This window comes from Pteropus vampyrus, unplaced genomic scaffold (assembly GCF_000151845.1).
Source record: "Pteropus vampyrus isolate Shadow unplaced genomic scaffold, Pvam_2.0 Scaffold123, whole genome shotgun sequence".
In the NCBI taxonomy this organism is placed as follows: domain Eukaryota; kingdom Metazoa; phylum Chordata; class Mammalia; order Chiroptera; family Pteropodidae; genus Pteropus; species Pteropus vampyrus.
The window spans coordinates 4,789,527-4,803,815 of NW_011888904.1; the positions used below are offsets into that span (position 1 = coordinate 4,789,527).

General features: G+C 37.0%; 1 protein-coding gene across 2 annotated transcripts in view; it reads left to right on the forward strand.

Annotated features, from left to right (window-relative positions):
• Positions 1-14,289, forward strand: part of PLPPR1 (phospholipid phosphatase related 1) — a 228,048-nt gene that overhangs the window by 40,587 nt on the left and 173,172 nt on the right. The window lies entirely within an intron of this gene.

Consider the following 14,289-nt stretch of genomic DNA (forward strand, 5'->3'; position numbering starts at 1 on the left):
TTTTTTTTTTGAGGAGACAATATTGTATTAACTCATAGGAAGGTTTGTAGAGAATTTTAGAAGCTCTTACATCATTATGAAAGCTTTTATTATCCTGTGTTTTATTAAAGAAAATAACTTCACCATTCATGTGTACAATTAGTTAAAAACTTGACAAAGCATGAGGTTTAGGAATACTTATTGGTTTACTAATGGATAAACAATGCAATACAATGGGGAACATCTGTTTTGTTTTTTTTTTTAAATATGTATATACCTTGACAGATTCTTCTGAAGATTGTGGAGAAAATGTAGGTAACGTACCTAGCATGGTGTTTAGCTTTTGGAAAGCAAAAGGTAGCTACTACTATTACGTGGATATAATACAGATCATCATGGGGGAGTGGGTCTGAGTCAGGTAAAGTAGGCACAAAGTAATAAATCATGGCATGTTTAGATAAAGCATGGTGATACTTCAGAAGTCTGATTCTGCTGGGTTATTTCTCAAAGGAACTTCCAATTCAATAGTAGCTCACTAGTACAAGATTTTCAGCCAAAATGTGTTTTGCAGCAGATCTATTGCACAAATTGAGGCAGCTGTGCACAGCATGCGTTTCATTTCAATGACTATATCATGGAGAGTGTTATTCAAAGGGCCACTAATCAGGGGAAGGCTCTCTTCAGTTGTCAGCTTCCCAGAGCCACATGCAAATAAAAATTTGCAGGTTTCATTAAGAATGAACCAATCTATTGGTTTGTGTGCAACCTGGATCATTTACATTTTTCGTTAGAAAAATGCTTAGATGTTTTTTTAGTCCCATGTCTTCCTTCAGTTCATTAGCCTAAATAAACTAAGTTCCCTTGGTGGAGAAATTGATTGTAGAACTGAGAGTTTCTTGGGGCTGGTCATCACCACATAGCCAGATAACTTCAATAAGATTAGACTTGTCTTTTCCTAAGTGCTTTGATGATGGCAATCTACCATATTCTCCAGCTAAAATCCTTGTCACACTTAACTTTTGTTTTGCTTATTTTTACAATCTGTTTGGCTTGAAGAATAAAAGTAGATTTATCTGTTTCATTCCTTCTGAGTTAAGTTGTTCCTTACATGGATTTCCATGCCCTGGCTCGTGTGTGTGTGTGTGTGTGTGTGTGTGTGTCTGCACTGAAGCAGACTATGCTAATCCATATGAATTTGTTTTGTGGAGAAAGAAGATGAAACCATGAATATTAATATCCTATTATCATGTGATAATATTCTAAACACACACACTATAAAAATCTCAAAATATGAAAGGAAAGGATCCTAGGGTCACTTATATAATTTTTGTCCCAAAGAAACGAGCTCGGAAAGAGCATGAAAACAAAATGATTCCAGGCAATACGAACAAACTGTGGTTCTGAGGCCTCATCTCTTAGTTCAGTTGCGAAGTCCTTGGCAGTGTATTGATGCATCAGGAAAAGTGAGCATGGTATCCAGTACCTTTGTGAATCAATAAAATGCAAGACATTAGCTTAATGGTTCGTGAATGCTCACTTATATTCCAGTTTAAGTGATTAGGTTATAGAAATTGTGTATGATATTGGGATGTAGCATTTTCCCTTTTTCCTGGAAGGAGTTATTAGAAATGGACCTAATACTTGAGCATGGGATTTTGGATTTTATTAATCTTTTTAACTCCCTAATATTTCCCCCAAAGAAAAATGAGGTGCAGAGAGATGAAGAAGCTTGCCTAAGATAACTCAGCTAATTGAATATTTTGACACATCATATTATAGCCCATTTACAGAAACAGGTCCAAAAATGTTCCTCTCTTTGAATAAACATCAAGGCTGTCTGTTCTTAAAGAAAATATTTGCTCTGTGGTCATGGGCAGTACAGGCCATGGTAAAAACAGAATTCCTTTCTCCGAATATGACTTTGTGCTCCTGTTCTCTTTGATTGCTGTGCTGGTCATTAAGTACCCACTGAACATCACCATGTTGTGGCTATTCTGCAGGGTATAGCAGGACAGCAAGAGAAGGGTGAGTATTTATATACTGAGTGGGGCCGAGTATTGGGCTAATTATCAAGTGATTACCCAGAAAAAAGTCCACATAATAGAAACACATTTGGTAGAATGACTATGAGGGTGGAAGATTACAGATACGAGTTTATGAAGTGCCATTAAAACCCCCAGCAGTGATCTGATTCTAAAGTGCAGTGTTTTACTTCCTTTCCCAACTGAAAGAAATTAAGGGAGATCACTTACTGTGAGCCACAGACTTTGAACCAAACATTAAGCGTCTCCTGAAAATAAACTTTCCTGCCCAACAGTTGTGAGAAACCATTCAAATGAGTGCTACAGAAATTAAGATTTTTGTAAGAGCTGGAGAACAGTCGTTAGGTAATCCAGTGTCTAAGAGAAGTGATTCAGTGTTTTTGTTTAGTTTGGAAACTGAGTCATTTAAATGGCTCTAACAACATTTTTAAAATCTTGAAAGTCAGCATTTCCTTTTGCAGATTTGAAGTTTGGTGATTTGTCAAGGGTCAAATGCCTGGGATCACAGATATACATCAAAGTAAATTTTAATTCTGCTTCATTTTAAAATATGCTTAATTCGCTTATAACAACATTCCCCTTTTTGTAAAATAGCTTGATTTTCCTTGTTAGAATAAGGCTAACATTACTATATTTCTGCTTAGCAGAACTGACATTCTATCAGCTTTGTACTAAATTATACCTCCTGGTATAATTTTCTAATTACTAATGACGTGTGGAATAAATTTTCTAATTACAGATGACAGGGAACAAAAGGTTCTTGGATGAGAGTAATGGAAAGAGACCAATTGATGTAGAGTTGTTGGATGCCTATTTGGCTAGTGATGAAAACCCTCTTGTGACTAGAAAACTCAAACCAGGAGATCTGGTCTTCTCCACAGATTTATTTGTTTATTCAAAAATTATTTATCATTTGCCTCCAAGTGCTACAGATAAACCAGAGAGCCAGAGGAAGGCCCTGCCCATGTGGAACTTTCTGCATGGAAGACAGCTAATGAGCTAATTATTATAGCATACCTTTGGATCAAGATAAGTACCAGTGATAAAATGAAATAGGACAATGGTATAGATGAAAGTGGTCGGGGGAGACTTTCTTTGGCTAGAGTGGTTAAGAAGATGAAGATCAAGGAGAGAACAAATTTAGGCAGAGGGAACAATAAGTGCAAAGACCCTGAACTGGATGGAACAAGCGTAAGATGTTGAGGGTCAGAAAAAAAGCCAGCGTGACTGAAGCATTATTGGGCAAGAAGGCGAGTATTAGGAGATAAAGCTAGAGATTTGACAGAGACCTGAGCAGGTCGAGCAGCGGTTCTCAAAGGTCCCTGGGCCAGCAGCATCAGCCTTGCCAGGAATCTGTGAGTAATGCAGATTCGCAGACCCCATCTCAGACCTACTGAACCAGAGTCTTGGGAGTGTGGCCTGGCAACCTGAGTTTTGACCGGCCTGACGCAGGCTCAAGCTCAAGACCCACTGATCTAGAACCTTGTCTGCTGTGATAAGGAGTTTGAATTTTATTCTCCAGTGGAGGGTTTTAAGCATGAAATAATGTGATTTAAGCCTTGAGAAGATAACATTGGCCTTTGTGAGAAGAATGGACAGATTGATACTTACTCTTTCATGTGTATATTCTGACTAAAAATTGTAGCACAGTGGGAAATAACAATTAGCAGATTCATGCTGAGCTCTGTTTACTTTTATTGTGAAGGATAATTGTGTTCAATCTCATGCCTGAATTCCAGATGTGGGCACCTGAAAATGCAAATAGTAATTCCCTACCGTGAGATGTCAGATAACTGAAATTCAAACATACTTGTAGAAATGCAAACCCATTATCAGTTGTGATTTTCTAGTTGAAATAAACAATTGGCTTTAGCAATGAAATATAATTAGGGTAGTTAAAAATTAATATGTTGTCTATTTTACTCTGAGTATCAGAGCCTAGATTTGGTAGAGTGTGCATGTGCGTGTGTATAAAACATGCTTTCTACAGTAAGAACTTAACCTTCCTACTATGAAATCCCTCTAGATATTTATGGAGTCTCCAAGGGATGGTCCAAGAGTGTTCTAGAACAAGTCTTCTCAGCCACCATTTACATCTGCCATTTTCCCTTCACTTCTCTACTTCCCTCTCTTCCTGTGGTATACCTAGTAAAGTTTTATGAGAGTGTATTATTTGTACCACAGGTATACCTATACCACTTCCCATTACTGGAGTTGTTGCCTTTTGTAATATACCCTCTGGCCCTGTGCCAGCATCCCAGTAGGGCTAGTGCTAAGCCTGCTCCCACATGCCCTGTTGGCACAATTAGACACACTAAGCCCAAAGTGCTACCTCTACTTCTCCAAATTGCACAGACATTGTGAGATAAAGCCACTCATTTCATTCTTGCTTATGCCTCCACTCTCCCTGCACTCAGGCAGGCCTCCTGCTTCTTAAACATTCTTTTAACAAATTTCTTATTGTTAGCCTCATCTTCTCTACTCCTTGCAGAAGTATTTGTAGCCATTGGTTTGTGAGCCTACTGGGAGTTCTGCAATGTAAAGCAGACTGCTTCTTGCCTTTCCCTGCTGATGGTTTAGAATTTTGCTTTTTTGAGTCTACTAAGTTATCACCAACCCATCTACTTCCTAACATCCAACATTTTGGTTTATCTCCTCTCCCATTTTTCTTTGTGAGTTCATGCATTTAAAAAATACTTTACATGAGATTTAATGGGGTTTGAGAAGGAGCTGGACTAAATGCGTGTGTTTAATTCACTACCTTGAATCAGAAGTGGTTTCAAACTTATTTTCTCCCCTCTAGTCTCTGAATCAGGTTAGAAGAAGTAGAGAGTTATATGAATTAGGGCATCTCTATCTCTACATTTCCTCATTAGAGAGCAGAAATAGCTACAGTAAGTTAGATTTAATTTTTTCCCCTGTGTTACATATTGACATGGTTTGATTTTGTTTCTGCTTAAGATAAGATGTGCAGGGATGTATTTAAATTTCAGAAAGAGGAATGGAGATTAGATAATAGCAGAAATCTCCTGACTGCGTGGGGTGTTGAAATGAGTTATCAGGGGAATCCACTGAAACTTGTGAGTAGCTGAATTGACAAAGAGCTAGGAGCATGAGCATGAATCTTAACTTGGCTGGCATTGCCTTTGTAAGGCACAGCAATTAGTGCAGGAGCAAGCATACCCTTCTCTTTGTCTGGATGAAGAAATATCTGTTATTTTAAGCAAATGCAGTGCTCTCATTGATGCCTGTTTGGATATTGTGAGTTGTCCCTGAGATCAAATCACTTATATCCAATAAGTGCCAGGGCATCATTTTTGAGAACGGTAGGCATAGCTGCTGCCAGATGCGCAGTGACTCAGTGACAATTGTAGGGGGGGAAGGAGGGGGCTCTAGAGCCTTCTATGAAAAACATTTACCACTTACAACCTACCCGTTAGTAATACATCCTGCCATTTCTTGTTGGGTAAATGGTGGCTGGTTGCCCCTCTGCTCCCACAGAGTCCTTAGGTACCTGCTCTGCTTTTATTTTCCTTGTTATCCTTCACGGTAGTTATAACATCATTTTATCTGAATATTTTTTAGCAACTTTTTGTTTTATGTTGAGGATTGGGTCACTGGGGTGAGCAGGAAAGCTTTTGTTTATTTTCAAGGAGGAGATTACGATATTTTAGTGTAGTTCACCCATGCGAAGTTCCCCATAGGTGCAAATGTTACTGCATATTGTCAAACCAGTGCTGCAGGGAGAAAGCCCTCACTGCCATGCCATGAAATCGGATTAGATTTATGTTTAACTGCAAAGGCAAACTCAAGAAAGTGCAGTCGTCACTTACTACTTTGAAGTGGAAGTTTGGCCGCTTCTTGCGATCTCTGGATTTTAAATTTGGAAGGACAGTACTGATATAGGGCTTATTTATTTGGCCAGAATTTTCTAATTCCACATTTCTAAGGGCAACAGAGTATGGGTTTTGAAGTGAGACAGGTCTAGGTCTACGTGTGCATGAGTGACTTTGATCAAGCTAGTTAATCTCTCTAAATCTCAGCCTCCTTGTTTGAAAATGAGAATGATGTTAGTTATGTACTGTTTGCTATAAAGACAAAATGAGCAAATATAAGTAAATTGCCCAGGATACACCAATGAGGGGCAGCTTCTGTCATCACTATGATTAGTATCGTTGTTATTAACATTCGAAGAAAGAGTTGGATTGTCAGAGGGAGAAGAGGGGGCAAAAGCGTTTCAAAAGTGGTTTGAGTGTGAGCAAAGACAAATGAGAGCTCAGCCTGCATCTCCTGTAGAATCAAGTGGAACGCCTAGATAAATTTGGTTTCCACAGCACAGGCTAGAAAATGAATCCTGCTTTATGGAATGTCCACTGGTTCTCCCTAGAATTTATCTTAGCACACACCAGACATTCTAGAAGTTCTTCAAACCTTCTAGTTGATACATTAGCAGATCTCAAGAAAGTTTTTTTTTTTTTTTTTTTTAAGTAGAGCTAGGAAGATAAACAAGATACAAAGGATCTGTGATTCAGAACTGGATTTCTGGCATTTAGAAAAGAAGTAATGCAAAATTGACTGTGAAAAGAATAGCACTTAGTCGATGAAGCCTTTCCTTTTTCGTGTGTGTCAAATCAAATGCATTTCATAAAGGAGCAGGAACCTCTTAAAATAAATGCAGTGACACCTCCTTTAAGCATTTGCTCCAGGGACTAACAAAAATCAATTGCCTATTCAAGGTAGATGTTTAATAAAAGATTGAGTCAAAATGGTATTGGAAACTGCGTGATGCTATAAAGAAGTGGCTCCTTAAGACAGGTGATTGCCCACCATGCAGCATCTTCAGTACTAGTTCCATTATCTATTTCAAAGGAGAAGGTTTGATTGAAGAATGCTGTGCTGAATACAAAGGTCTATTCTTTATCTGTTTACTTATTAATAATCAAATTCATTATCTTAAATAAGAGAAAAAGAGAGAATATTTCCAAACTTTATAATAACAAGGGTGAGTATATTTATATGTAAACCTCGAGAGAACTCCATTTGGCTGATATCGCCTGATGAATCTTTACGGTTTGTCTGTAAGGAGAATGCAGTTTTAATGTCCCTGAATCTGTAAATCTAATAACTGAGGAACAGAGAAGATAAATTGTGATTGCCCTGAATAGCTGGTTTTAAAGAAGCTCTCTGCAGTCACAATAATGAAGCCTATTCTAAGCTTTGTACACAAGGGGACTTTGACTCAGCTTCCTGTGTGGGGATGCTGAGAGGCTATTTAAACAGGAAAAAAATCTCTTAGAAATGTTCACACGGTCCCAGATCTTGGAGGAGCAACACAGTCTGTGCTATGCCTCTGGGACCTACTAGGGCCTATTCTCTTTTCTAAATTCCAGGATCCGGATGGTCAGGGATGCTCTGCCCACCCAGGTATACAGTGACAATCCCTATCAATGGGAGAGAAAGACTAAAACTTCATTGTGAATCACGAGATCCAGGTAGATGGAGTGTGTTAAGAGTGAGAGCATAGTGGCGATAATGATGACAATGTATTCTATTCTATTTGTTTTATTTTCTTTTAACAACACAGTACTCTGTGAAATTGGTACTAACATTATACCCAGTTTACAGGGGAGAAAGTAAGGTATCTGACTTTTGTTTATAGAGGAAAAAGTGGAAAATCAGAGCTTCACAGGGGGAGTCATTTTTTTTTTTTTCTAATGTAGAATATGGCAATTCACTTTGCAATGCTCCCTCAGCCTTTTTACAATTCAATTCAATTCAATTTTTGATTCAAGGATTTCTTTGGGATACTATGTCCAGGTATTGGGCTGGGTACTAAGCATAGGGAAGTGCAAATGGCCTAGTGCCTCATCTAGATTGGGTTATAAACTCAAATTCTTTCAGGGACAGCCATGCAGCATGACATCGATGGGTATGACAAGGCCTGAGGCCAGCTGGAGAGTGCATGCTCTATCTAAAGATGTTCCAATTAAATAGCATTAACAATAGAAATCCCTGCCATATAAACAGAACCCTTCTCTGGGCCACATTAGGTCTGGCTTTACTTTCAACTCGTGGGCTAGATATTTTCTGATTTCTTGGTCAATAAGATATTTTCTCTGTGATTTTCCTATTAAAACTAAGACATAGGATCTTTACCTCTGTGATATGGAAACTTTGATATGGGAGCTTAGGAACTAGTAATGGCCATGATCTCTTGCTTTGAACGATCTACCATAGTAAGAATGGAGCAGGCTCACAGAGAGAAGAAGAGACAAGAAGAGGGGTGAGTGAGAGCCCAGGTGGCATTCACATCCATGGTTCCAGTTGCCCCTGAGGCCCAGTAGCACTTTTCCTGCAATTTGGTCATTCAACTATTTCTTCAGTTATAGAAAATGATACTCTGGAATATTCTTTGAAGAATATTCTTTCTCTTTTAGCCAGAGCCAGTTTAAGTTGGGTTTCTGCCCCTTATAACTAAAAGAGACTTGATTAAATCACAGGGCTGCTTGTGAGGCCAGTAAGGGAAATAAATGAGGCAGAGGAGAGTCAAGGATTAGAGGAAGGGCTTGGTTCACAGAGCACAGGGCTAGGTGGTGCCATCTACTCATAAACCTAAACACTGAAACATGGGGGCTTAAAACCAAACAGCAGTGGTCAAAATTAGAATATAGAAGGAGACTATGGGAATTGGGAAAAAATTGTTGGAGTGATCAGTTTCTATTTAGAAGGTGAAGCCATAATTAATGAACTTTTGCCAGAAAGCTGCTGGGAGATGAATTCTGGTATTCCTCAGTAGGTCAAAGACAAAACTTTAAGAGAGGTGTTGCTGCTGGCACTGGGGCAGTCTATAAAGTGGGCTCACTTCTTTAGATTGTCCCTAGAACTTATTCTGGCTTCTTAGGGGTCCTCTTTTCCCATTGGAAGTGGATCAAGATGGCTCTACTGGCTTCATCTTAATCTAGATCTAAATTCTAAGGGTACTGCTACCTTCCTGGTGGCAGGGAACATATAACACATCCTAAGCATATTCTGTGAATATTTTTCCTGCTTTCTGTTGCCAGCTCTTTAAAAAAAAAAACAAAAACCAAACATTTTTATTAAGATATAATTTACATACTATACAGTTTACCATTTAAAGTATATAATTTAATGGCTTTCAGTGTACTCACAGAGTTGTGTAACCATCACCACAATGTATTATAGAACATTATCACCACCTCCAGATGAAACCCTATACCTATGAACAATTACTCCTCATTTCATCCCCAATTGTCCCACCCTCCAGCTTCTAGTTTTCATCTCTAGATTTGCCTATTCTGGACATTTCACATAAATGGAACCATATAGTTATGGACCTTTTGTGATTAGCTTCTTTCACATAGCATAGTGTTTTCAGGGTTCATCTGTGTAGTAGATATCTAAATATTTTATTTCTCTTTGTTGCCAAATAATAGCCCATTGTATGTATATATCATTTTATTTATTCATTCATCAGGTAATAGACATTTGGATTACTTCCTCTTTTGGGCTATTATAAATAATAGTGCTATGAACATTTATGTACAAATTTTTGTGTAGATATGTTTTCTTTTCTCTTGCATGTAGACCTAGGAATGGAACTGTTGGGTGAGTCATATGAAAACTTTATATTTAACCTTTTGAAGACGGCTGAACTGTTTTCTATAGTAGCCACACTATTTTACATTCCCAGAAGCAAAATATGAAGGTTCCAATTCTCAAGATGAGGATTCTCCGCATCCTCATCTTATTTTTTTTATAGCCATCCTAATGTTCGGAAGAGGTATTTTATTGTAGTTTTGATTTGCATTTCCCTAATGGATAATAATGTTATCTTTTCATGTGCTTATTGGCCATTCGTATAATTTCTTTGTAGAGATATCTATTTAGATTTAGATTTAGATTTTTTTGTCCATTTTTAAATTGGCTTGTCTTTTTATTAAGAGTACTTTATATATTATAGATGTAAGTCCTTTATCAATTTTACAATTTGTAAATATTTTCTTCCTTTCTGTGGGTTGTATTTTTATTTTCTCATTCTTTAAAAGACAAGAGCTTTTAATTTTGATGATGCTCAATTTATTTTTTCTTTTGCTGCTTGTGCTTTTGGTGTCATATCTAAGAAACATTACCTAACCTGAGTTCATAAAGATTGACTCTTACATTTTCTTTTAAGAGTTTTATAAATTTAGCTTATATATTTAGGTGTGTGGCTCATATTTTAGTTAATATTTTTGTATTACATAAGGAAAGAGTCCAACTTAATTCTTTTACATGTGGACACTGAGTTGTTTCAGTACTATTTGTAGAAAACACTATTTTTTTTTTTCATTGAATAGTCTTGGCATCTTTGTCAAATGTCAATTGACCGTAAATGTAAGGGTTTATGTCTGGACTCTTAATTCTATTCTATTGATCTGTATGTCCATCCTATGCCGATACCATACTGTCTTGATTTCTGTAGCTCTGTAGTAAGTTTGAAATCAGAAACTATGTATGTCTGTCAACTTTTTCTTCTTTTTCAAGATTGTTTTGGATATTCTTGGCCCTTTACAGTTCCATGTGAATTTTAGTATCCACTTGTAAGTTTCTGCAAAGAAGCAACATAGGATTTTGTAATTGCATTGAATTCATTTGCTTAGTGATTTAATTTTGATAGTGGTTGATAGTAATTGCATAGAATCAGTTTGAGGAGTATTGACATCTTAACAATATTAAGTCTTCTAATTAACAAGTATGTGACGCCTTTTCATTTATATAGATCTTTAATTTCTTTTATCAATGCTTTTTTAGTTTTGAAGATATAGTTTTGTACTTTTATTCAATTCATTCTTAAATATTTTATTCTTTTTTGATGCTATTGAAAATTTAATTGTTTTCTTAATTCTAATTTTAGATGGTTCATTGCTAGTGTATAGAAGCACAATTTATTTTTGTGTACTGACCTTGTGCAACCTTGCTGAATTTATTTATAGTTCTATAGTATTTTTGTTGATTCCCTAGGATTTTCTATATGCAAGATCACGTCATCTGCAAATAGAGTTTCATTTCTTCCTTTCTAATTTTATGCCTTTTATTTTCTTATCTTATTGTCATGGCTAGAACTTTCAGTACAATGTTGAATAGAATTAGTAAGAGTGGACGTTTTTGTCTCATTCTTGATCTTAGGGAGAAAACATTCAGTCTGTCACCGTCGAGTATGATTTTAGCCGTGAGTGTTTTGTAGATGCCTTTTATCAGGTTGAGGAAGTTTGCTTCTATTTCTATTTTGTTGAATGTTTTCATTATGAATGGATGTTAGATTTTTTGAAAAGTTGATCTTGTAGCTTTTGTCTTTTAACCTATTAATATAGTATATTACATTAATTTGTCTACTGTTTTTCATGTAACTTTCTTGAACACCTGAAAACATTTACTTTTGTATATCTATGTCATCACTTAGGTTCTCTGGAAGTGGTCATTAAGATAGAATTTGGAGTACAAGAGTTTTATTAGAATCAACACCTGTGAAAGAATTGGAAGAAGCAAAGTTGGGCAAAGGAAGAAGGCAAACTGCCATATATGTCTGACAAAATTTTAGCCAATTCTGCACGGAGCTCTGGAACAGATATTTACCATGAAGGTGTCCTGTGATAGGTCAAAATGGCTGGATCTTTTTGTCCCATCTTGCTCAGTAACCAGATGTGGGCTACTCCATGAAGGCTGTGCCACAGAGCCAGGTATCTCTGAAGGGTCCATAGAGGTGTTGACATCTGGAGGCTGTCTGCAGGTCACTTGGGCAATGAGTTCTCCCCTGAAGGGTGATCAGGGCCATGCATCCTTATGTCAACCACACTGTCAGTTACAGAAATCTTAGACTCTGACCCAAGGTTTGTTGCTATTATCAGAAGTTTCAGATACAGCATAGAACAGAAGTGTGTGGATAGCCCTCATACTCTTTGGGCAGAGTCATGCACAATAGGCCAGTAGCCACAAATCCACAAGCAGGTCCCTATGTTCATTCTTGGACTGCTTAGTACACACAAAAGTCTAAACCCATAGTGTTCAGAGGCTTTGATGACTAATCTCAATATTATCTCATGAGAAACAGGGCTTCCCTAAAAACAACAACAACAACAACAACAACAACAACAACAACAACAAAAACCACTTTAGAACAGATCTCTATCATTTATGATGACAAATATTACTTATAAAATCTAGGAAGCAAAGTTTCACTGCCACTCTTGTTTTATGTTTATCCATTCTGCTAGTCTTTTACTATCGTTATCTTCGTTTTTTTAGTAAAAGTCTTCATATATGTAACTAAGGAGACCTAGTAATCACAGAAACCATGAGAAAAAAGGTAAAAGAGATTAAAAACTCATATCTGTTTCTATCAAAAGAAATGTTGCTTGTAAATCTAGGATAAATATTTGTTTTATTCTAGGTTTCACTTTTTATTTATTCTGGCTTTGTTACTCCAGGTCTCACTTCAGCGACCCTCTAAATCAATCTAGACTGGATTCAATTTACTTGTTCTTTGTTCTCAGAAAATGTGATATAATGAACAGGAAACCACATTTACACTAATGTGGAGTGTCAATACATTTTATGTAAATAATTCTCTAAGGTCTTACATACTAGATTATCTGGAAAGTGGGGAGGGAGAAATTAACCCATTTAATGTTCCTAAATGATGACTTTAATCTGTTCCCAAAGTGAGAGTAACAATTTGGCACTATTTTCATCAAAATTGTCTAGTTATTGTTTCTGGAGGTAAATGGTTTGTCCACAAACGAAATAACTTGTCATTCCTTTAATCTGAAATTTGACTCATTAATAACAGGTGTCTGATTGATCTCTGCCTCTGAAATGCCAGCATAAGCAGAGAGAGTAGCTCACGGCAGAGACTTTGTCAACACTGAATGAATAAACATGCCTGGGCTTTTTCAAGTAGTAATTAAAAGAAGATTCTTACTGATAAAGTTTGGAATGTGAACAGAAACATCTAAATTCCCCCTGCTTTCAGTCCTAACATCCTAATCCCTGTGGAAATGACTAATAGAATTTAGAGATAGCAAGGAGCTTCAAGGAATTTCTGCTAGAATACTGTAGGTGTAGTCAGTTAAAGAAGGTAACTCTGGGAGCCAGTAAAGAATTTATCTGCTTATGAAATTGCTATCTGCTCTCCCCTTGTAGGAGTCATATGGTAGGCAAATGAAATGACCATGAAAATAGAGTAAACAGTGAAAATAGCCCAAATGTCCAACTCTTATGTTTCATTCCTTTTTTTTCTATAAAACACATTTTGTTCTATAACCTTGTGCTTGCTAATTTTCACAATGATTATATCAGATCATCTTCAGTGATCAATACAATTTTCTGTCGTTGAGCTCTATATGAGTATAAAGACATTTGGCATTTTTCATTGTCAACCTGAAAATGCTTTGAGAAAATTACATCAAGAATTACAATGGGAAATGGTTGCAATATTTTCTGTCATTTATCTATTGTAATCACACATTTTTGACCTGCTTAGCTTTTTATTATTCCTTCTCTAGAAATTTCTTCATACTGAAATTATAACTTTAATACAAAAGTTATAGTATAGACATAAAAGTGTTGCTTAAATTTGCTGTACTGCATTACTGATTCCTGAGTGTTAGTACTCAGCTAATGAAACAAATATTTTGACAGTGATTCTAAATGGTGAACATTTAAAACCCACAAAAATCTGCCTTCTTCCTCCATCTTCAAAGCCAGCAAGGTCAGGCTGAGTCCTGCTTACATTGCTATCTCTGGTTCTCTCCTGCCTCTCTCCACTTTTAAGGACCCTTGTGATTCCATTGGGCCTACCCAGATAATCTAGGACAATCTCCATATTTAAGATCATTTGATTAGCAACCTTAATTCCCCTTTGCCATACAGGTTTCAGAGATATCTTTATGTGGCCATTATTCTGACTACCACAACTTACTTAGCTAATCAGATACTAGGTATAATGGCTTCTACCTTCTAAATTTGTCTCAATCTCATCCAATTTCCTTTTCTTCTATTGTCTAGAACAGCAGTCCTCAACCTTTTTGGCACCCAGGACCAGTACTCCTATGAGAATCTAATGCCGGATGATCTGAAGAGGAGCTGAGGCAGTGATGCTAGCGCTGGGGAGCGGCTGCAAATATAGATGAAGCTTTGCTCACTGGCCCACTGCTCACCTCCTGTTGTGCAGCCAGGTTCCTAACAGGCCATGGACTGGTACCAGTTTGTG